We start from the raw sequence: 8,354 nt of genomic DNA, 5'->3' as shown, positions 1-8,354 counted from the left end.
ATATGTTTTCCAAGTTATGTTTCGAACAACAAGGACAGGGAATGGATATTCCCAAAGGGTTGTCTGCTGTTTTGTGCAACCAGAAAACCGTTGCTGCCAAGCACCAGAGGCATATGCATGAGCGTAACACCAGGAGAGCAGCCAAGGCCCCACTTGGGCTGCTTTTATTGTTTGTCTGAAGTGGATGTTTTTCCAAGCAAACTGCATTGTGTTCCAAAGGGAGATCCATCATACTTGTCTTTGTGGTTACAGAGCAGGAATCAAAATGATGGGGTGATGGGTGCCTGGGCCAAAGGAAAAGATGCTCCAGATCAGAGGGTCCTCCTTTGCCAGGTCCTTTTCAAGAACAAGAAAATCTTTGGAATGAAAATGCAGTGACGGACCTTGAAGGAACCCATCCCCAGGTTTTGACTCACAGGGAGTTTTGGACACTTAGGAAACCAAACCCAGCCACTGAGAACTTTCACTCAGACAACACAGAGTACAGAACCACTTTGCATTTGTCCAGCGTTGTAAAGAATCATCAAATTCTGAAGCATTAAGTCACATTTTGGGAGTTTGGGCTATTTTGGAATATACAGCCCAGATTTCCAACCCCAGCAAATATATGCACTCCTAACCGCCCCAAGGTTGTTTGTTAAGTATTTTCTAAAAGTTAAAACAGTAAATTCTTTGAGATTTGAGCCAAAATACATATCTATCTTTAAAAGTTCATTTTTTTGTGTGACTTTTCAAATAGCTCTACATTTGAAATTATGATCCTTGTTTTTCAATGTCTCAACACATTTGACTGGTTTCAAATTACCAAACTTGAGTCGAGTACAGAATTTTAAGATACTAGCCTAATATTGTTCCCTAAAAAGTATATTCAGCATCTTTAGAGTCCATGAGCACCATTCCTTCTTTACTGAACCCTCATCCTTTCGCACTCTAAGTTCCTCAGAGAGATTAATCCCAAGCACCATCTCCGCAAGCTATTCCTACTACCATTTCAACAGACTCCTTCTTTCACCTCTTTTCTCCTTTTCCTTACAGTTCTAGACGAGGATGATGCCTATATCTCCAGAAATACTGACCTCCATTACTACTCTAGTTGTGAGTCTCTTCCCATCTCCTTAAAGGAAGGCTTGCCTTTCTTTATCTTGCCATCCTATATCTTCTCCCAGACAGCAACTTTCCAGCTCTTTCTCCTTGGGCCTAAAACAGATACTTATGTATGTAAAAGGCTATAACCTTATCATTATCATCATCGTTTTCATCATCTATTATTTATTGATGACTGTGGGCCAGGCACTGTGCTAAGAACTTTATGTATTACTTTATTTAATCTTCACAATAATATTATAAGTTAAATATTTCTGTTCTTGCAAACTAACCTTCAAAGCTCACCTCCTGGGATGGGTTGTCTATTCTATTGTTTAGTTACTTCGTCTAATCCTTTTCATTTACTACGATCTGATTTCTGTCTTCATATCAGTCTTGTAAAACCATCCCCACAAATGTCTCCATATAATGTTGACATGTGTCTCACGCATACTCCCTTATCCCTGCAGATTCTTGGAGCACTTCACATTCTAATAACCCATTTTTCATTTCTACTTGATCATTGCCTTAGAAATATATGCCACATTTATTTACGGACCGCTTTCTTCTATACTAACTCTGTTGGGTGTTTATATGTTTCAGTGGTTTAATTCTCATTGAAGATATTAGAACTGTCACCCAGGTCTAAAGCACTATTTCAAACTTCTCTCCAACCTAATAAGACAGTATTTTCCAAAGGTTGTACACAATATCTTTAATATTCCTATGTTTATGTATATGAATTTTAGGAAAACATGTACATTATCCATCAAATTCAAGATTCCATGGATATTTCTGCTTAGGAACTATTAAGGATTAAAAAAATGATTGATCAAAGAAATAGTAACTAAATAAGAGTAAAGATGATACAGAGATATAGGACAAAAATTGTGACAATAATATTCAAATTATGAAAATTATTGTAGAATATCTTGTTTTCTAGTCCAAAAAAAAAAATGTCCTCCTAACTTTCTGATTATCTTTCTCTCTTTCTGCCTCTAAATTCTTTTATCTTACTTATTATATTCAATGATATCCTCTAACTTCTCAGTCATGGAAATAATCTGAATCTCTATTTTCTTCATTATTTCTATGCAGTCTGTCTCCAAATTTTGCTAGACCTTCCACAATCATATTTTTAATCTCACAGCCAGAACCCCAGTCAATAAGTTATTCAGACAAACCCTAACCTGTCACCTAGCAAAGTTCTTCAAGAGCTATTTTAAATCATATGCTCAGTAAAAGCAAAAATTTATAGCTCCATATACAACTATAGTTCCCTCCAGTGTTTCCTGTGCCATGGAAATTGTAAGAAGGCCATTGAGAGAAAGGCTTAATAGCTAAGGAGGTAAGTTTGCAGGATAAGGTGGTCTCAAACTTCTGACAGTAATATCAGAACAAGTCACACTGTTGCTCTTTCCCAAATGCATGCCCTCAGCCAGTTTGCCAGTGCCTGCCTCCATCACACCTGTTATCCATATCTATCTCCTGAGTTACTGTTCACTGCCACTGTCCTTTTCCACCATCAGTTCTATGAAGCCCAGGCTGATACTTCCCCTTACCAGTTTCTCCATACACATTCCTCTGCCAGTCTTGGTCATCACGTCTTATGGGGCTTCTACTCCACTGGTTGTCTACTTTTCTGACGTTGTTTCCTCTATCTCATGGTGATTTCTTTAGCTGGCACCATTTCTCTCAGTTCTCAGAAGAGGCTGCTTCTACCTATAGTCTGTTCCAACTCTTTCCACCTCCCTGTCTAGAGCTTCCCACAATCACTCAGCAAACCCCATTGAAGTAAACCCTATCCACATACCATCCTCTTCACAAATTTTAGATTTCTACCAATATCTTGATATGCTCTCATCCTCTTAAGTACTGCTAGCACCTGGCTGACTTTTCATCTTATTCAAGGCCACTGCTCTCAGTGACTTTAATATCCAGCACACTGGACTTTGCTCATTCTTATTAACCCTTCTGTCACATGACATAGCTGCTTCAAACCTCTTTAAATCTAAGTCCTCCTTCATTTTTATGGCACTCATTATTCTGGTTCTTCCTTGTCTATCTTAACCGCTGCTTCCCTCCTTCCATAGTTCTTCTTTCTTCTCTGTTACCCAAATTAATGTCCTCTAAGATTTTGTTCATTTCCATTTTTATCTTCACACTCTAGAAATCTCATCTACTCCAATAAACCTCTACAATTATTTTCTTGTTTTACCCTTTAACTGGTGGTCTCTTTCTCTCATTGTAAAGTAAATATCAATATTCCTAAGATGAATATCATTATCTCCATTTTAGGTACACATTTGGAAGTTAAGTATTTTCCCACTATTATAAATCCAATAAGTGGTAGAGGGACAGGATTAAAATTCAAGTAATACACCTGGGCTTTTTCCTCTCATTAAACTGCTTCTCTGAAAATAGACATTGTCACACAAGATAAGGATAATATAAAATATGTGCAGTTAGAACTAAATGTTTCTACTTTTTATAATAATTTCCTCCTCTATAAAAGCCCATATTAATTAATTAAGTCCTTATTTTAAAAAATCAACTTTATACACATATATAAATTACAGAAGCATCTTAAGCATGAGGTTGGAGAATATCAACTTTGGAATGATCTGAGTTCTACTACCTATTTCTACACACCAGTGGTGTAAACTTTGGTAACATTACCAACTTCTCTGTGCCTTGCTTTTCTTATCTGTGATAGCAGTATCACCTTCTGCAGTTATTGTGAAGCATACATGAAATCAAGTGTAGGCCAAGTGTTTGGCATATACTAAGTGCACAAAATAGGTGATGCAACACAAATTGTACATTTAATTAGCTTTAGGTGAGTGAGATAGTAATGTGGACTGCATCCCCCAGAACTTTCATAGGTGGAAGATACATAATGGGCAGGGAAATTCTCTGGAAGATACATAAACATGGAAACTCCAAGTGCAGGAAATAGGAAGTCACCTAAACACATTAGTCAGTAATATAAATATTAGACTCACATATATAACATTTGGGTATGTTTATTAATTGTATAAGGCCAAGCATACAATTAGTTTTAATAGATATTTATTGAGTATATCCTTAGCACCTTATGACTAATAAAATAATTAACAGCCACTGACTGACTACGTTCTATGACTTGAGCTTCTAATCTTCAAAACACTTAAATAGATCTAATTCAAATGAATGGATGTGAAAAGTATAATTGAATTTCATAACATAAATGCCCCTCATATCTCTGCCTTCTACCCTTTCCCCCAAGTCAAAACCTTGGGAAGAGCCTTAGTCTAAATCCTGACGCCTTACCTCATCATTTCTATCCAAATTGGATGACCGTGTTCTCCTCTCCAATGGCCTTCGGGTCTTCCTCAGCACTCACCTTCAATCAACCTCGTATTCTACTACAGTAGGCACCTTTCTTCTTACTTGTCATTGTAAATTTACATTCTCTTCTTTTCTGAGCCAATAAATTTTCCCATTTCCCTCTCTATTAGGTTTAAGTGCCTATCAACTAGCTACCAGCTACCAACTGTGATTTATCAGCTCCCTTTCTTCTCTCCACAGCCTCTACTTGGTTTTAACCAACCTTCTTATTAGTCCACTTGAACTTTTCCTTAAGCATTCACAAATACTGCCTCCTGTGTGATCTACTCTATAGCAATTTACCAAATCTGACTTCTCAAATCAAACACCTAAAAATCCTTCTTCCTCTATGAAGTCCTCCAGTTAAAGCAAACATGAGATAAAGCTTTTCCCTCACTACAATAACCTACTGAGATATCCATCTACTTAAAACTAGAAATACTTTGCTTAGCAATCCATCTAAATATTAATTTTTGGAATTATTAAGCTTTCCACTTTATTGTTACATCATTGCTTATTTGTTGCACTCTGCAACTGTCCGGTTATGAAATTATCTGGGGAGACTGTAATCTACCTTAGGCAGTGAGCATCTAAAGTATTGTTTCTTCACTAGTACCTCCTACCTCTGTGAGACATAAAGTCATCTTCAGACGGTAATATTCCCTTCTGCAAGCTTCGGAGTGGGGATTGGAGGTATGGACGTGATGGTAGACACGTTAAGAAGAAATAGCACAGGTAAGGTAATACCAGAATATACTGAATATGCTTGATTATTAGGCTAAATTTCTCTTACATATATTATCTCTAAAAAAAGAGTAGTTGCCAAGTATCATGAGGATGCTCTGTCAGTTACTTTATTTTAAACAACCGACACCACTCAATGGAGACTCATTAGGCTGCAACTACCTCAATCAATGCTAGTTTTGGAAGCTTGTAGAAGTCATCTGATATGAGAAGTTTTTTAAAAGAAAAAAAATACCACAGATTACATCATTATTCTTGGATACTTGACAATTTTACATGTTGGATATCATGTTAATGAGACATTCAAGGTTCACTTAAGTGGTTCTATAATGGGGACCAAAGGGCAATTTTTTAAAAATTTCATTATTATGCAAATGTGTACATGTGGCTGGGATAAAATTTACAGTACAGTATTACACACTCAGATCCAAAAAATGAAATAGAAGTCATGGCAACAGACTCCAGAAACCTGTATTAGGTGATTCGAAAAACAGCTCTAGTGATGATAAAGTTTCTGCTGCATCTTAGCTGTCTCCAAGATGCAAGTGAAGAGTTCAAATAAAAATTATTATGTCAGAAATGAATTCTAAAAATTGATTCTAAAATAATCTATCAGTATATGTAAGATGTGATTGTAGGTATATATGTGAGATTAATAAATTAAAGAGCATTGGTAAACATTTAATTTATCAATATCCATTATGTTTGCCATACTTAAGGTAGCCAAAAGATGTATTTGGGGATTATATCATGAGAGAAATGGTGTCTCACCATAGACTGGGGTTGGCTTTACATTGCATATAATGTGGGAGGAGTTAGGAATCTGGATGAACAGACAACTGGCTGAGGGACTGGCTCAGAAAAAAGCCTGGTAATATATTTTATTATTGTTTTACAGCAACGTCACAAGCGTGTCCTGTACTAAGGAAGATTGAGACACTCTGGTCTGGAGGACAAGAATGAATTCACTTTAGTTCATTTTGTTCTATTCCCAGAACTGTGAGTGCTCACTAAATATTATTCATTGATAGTTAAGATGTGCCATGAGGCTGTTTACTACAACATCTTTCTAATTTGTTACATAACACAAAAGAATGGAATCTGAAAAACACAAAAGGTGGAGAAATGTTTAGCATAGTAAAATCACATGTGATACATATTTAACCCAATCTATAGGTTACTTTAGCATTTGTTGAAACCCACTGTTGGGCTTTTTCCTAGCTAGAAAGCCTTCTTTTGTTAAACAATTTCAACGTATAGTCACATTTTGAACTATTGCCAGCTGAAATTCTTGCATTAGGCTCCATGGCTGTCTGTTCCACCAAAACAAATAGAACTGGCCCAACCTCTCATTTGAGTGTATTGTTCATGGTACTGAGCAGTGATTTTCCATATCTGCTTGTCTTTGCGTTCACCCCAGGAGGGAGGGTGAGCCTGGTTTATTGAGTCCTCATTTCTCTCAAAGCAGCAACATCTGGAGGGCTGAGCAGCTTGTTGGCAGGTCTAGCCTGAAGGAATTCGGCCATGGCTCCGATTGGCTCTTATCAGTAGGTGTCACTAAAGACAGCTTCAGAGACAGAAAAATAAATAGGCCAATTAAGCAATGCCAAGAACAGACTACTTTATAGCCATCTCTGCTCTTTTTATTGTTATTCCAACTGCAGAAGTTTCAAGATTCAAATTCTTCTCTGACTTATTTTGTTCCCTGCTGCAAATGAACATTTTCCCATTTTTTAAGTGCCTTTCTTCAGAGATAGAGAGTGGGACATTTAATTACTAAATGTATTTTGTGGTGCCTGATGTAGTGAGTTAGCAAAATGAAAACAGATGAAGATGTTCTCTAACACTTTGTTGCAATGAAGCTACAGCCGCCTGTTCATCTGCACATGGGCAGATGAACACTTCAGCGGCTCCTTTCTCTTTGCAATATGTGACACTCGGTACATGATGTGGAAACTCATCCCACCCAGCCATGCCTGTGTGTCCCCAAAGGATACAAGCATGGGAACTCCGGCATGAGACCACACATTTCTGAGGTCAGCAGGGGAATTCCCAGGCCTCTTCTTCAAGAGGGGCCATATTTACAATGGCCACCATGCTCACAGGCTTCATTTTTAGGTGACTGAGGCTTTCCACCTACAAAGATATAAGCCCAGTAGGGAACTCTAAATTTGATTTTCAAAACCAAGCAACATCATTTATAGACAAACAGAGAGAACGGTTCACTGATATTCTGAGTTAGCAGATACCTCATATATATTCACCCATAGTTATCAGAGAAAAATCAGTTGCAAACCATTCAAATTGGACTGTGAATAATGCTAGGGCATGGATCCTGGTGCCAGTACAATGTCTAGCACATTGTAAGTATCCAGGCAATCTTAATCAAATGAATGAGGTATCTGCTAACTCAGAATATCAATAAATTGTTCTATGATGATCATACATATGACTTCTGCCACCCACTATGTATGCTAAATTTGCATGCATTTGGTGGGTGCTTTCATTTTTTCTGGTTTCAGGAATATTTCAACTACATTGGGTCAGTAGATCCTTAGGGTAGAAGACCACACTGATCACTTTTAATTCCTAATTACTTACAATTACAATTGCAAAGATAAGTAATAACTAATAATAATAATCACAACTGTCACTTATTGAATATTTATTCTGTGCCAGACTGAGCTCTATACATCATTTCATGTAATCCCGCCACAACCCTATGACATAGATATGACTATTATCTCCATTTTATATATGAAAAAACTGGGACCTAACCTCATTAAGTTATTTGTTTAAGGGGACACGGAAAATTGCAGAACCAAGTTTAAAACAGGTTTGTCTGACTCAAACTATTCTCTTAACTAAAAACTTTACAACCTCTCTTACACCATGGAACTATTATTAGTAAATCTTAATAAAGGGGATGGGAGTATATTTGCGAGAGAAAAAATTGGAAAGTAAAAGAAAATGAGTAAAGGTTAAATCTATACTATGGGATTTATTACTGAGATTTTGGTATTGAATATGTGCTGGGAGAAAAACAAAAGGTATTGCTTTTTACCATAGCTGAGAATTAATTATATTCAAAGCACTGTCATCTAATCTCCAAGCTCAACATTGAATGACTAGTGGCTCTAATTTTTACCATGAACATT

The 8,354-nt window shown here is 36.9% G+C and overlaps 1 long non-coding RNA gene across 1 annotated transcript in view; it reads right to left on the bottom strand.

Moving 5' to 3' along the window:
- Window positions 1-5,891: 5,891 nt before the first annotated feature.
- LOC111734677 overlaps window positions 5,892-8,354 on the bottom strand; it is a 62,012-nt gene continuing 59,549 nt past the window's right edge. Inside the window, exon 3 of the long non-coding RNA XR_002778548.1 lies at window positions 5,892-6,763. This is a non-coding gene — a long non-coding RNA (uncharacterized LOC111734677). The remainder of the gene's footprint in view (window positions 6,764-8,354) is intronic.

Source organism: Pteropus vampyrus, unplaced genomic scaffold (assembly GCF_000151845.1).
Source record: "Pteropus vampyrus isolate Shadow unplaced genomic scaffold, Pvam_2.0 Scaffold15, whole genome shotgun sequence".
In the NCBI taxonomy this organism is placed as follows: Eukaryota; Metazoa; Chordata; class Mammalia; order Chiroptera; family Pteropodidae; genus Pteropus; species Pteropus vampyrus.
This window is presented reverse-complemented; position numbering and strand designations above follow the sequence as displayed.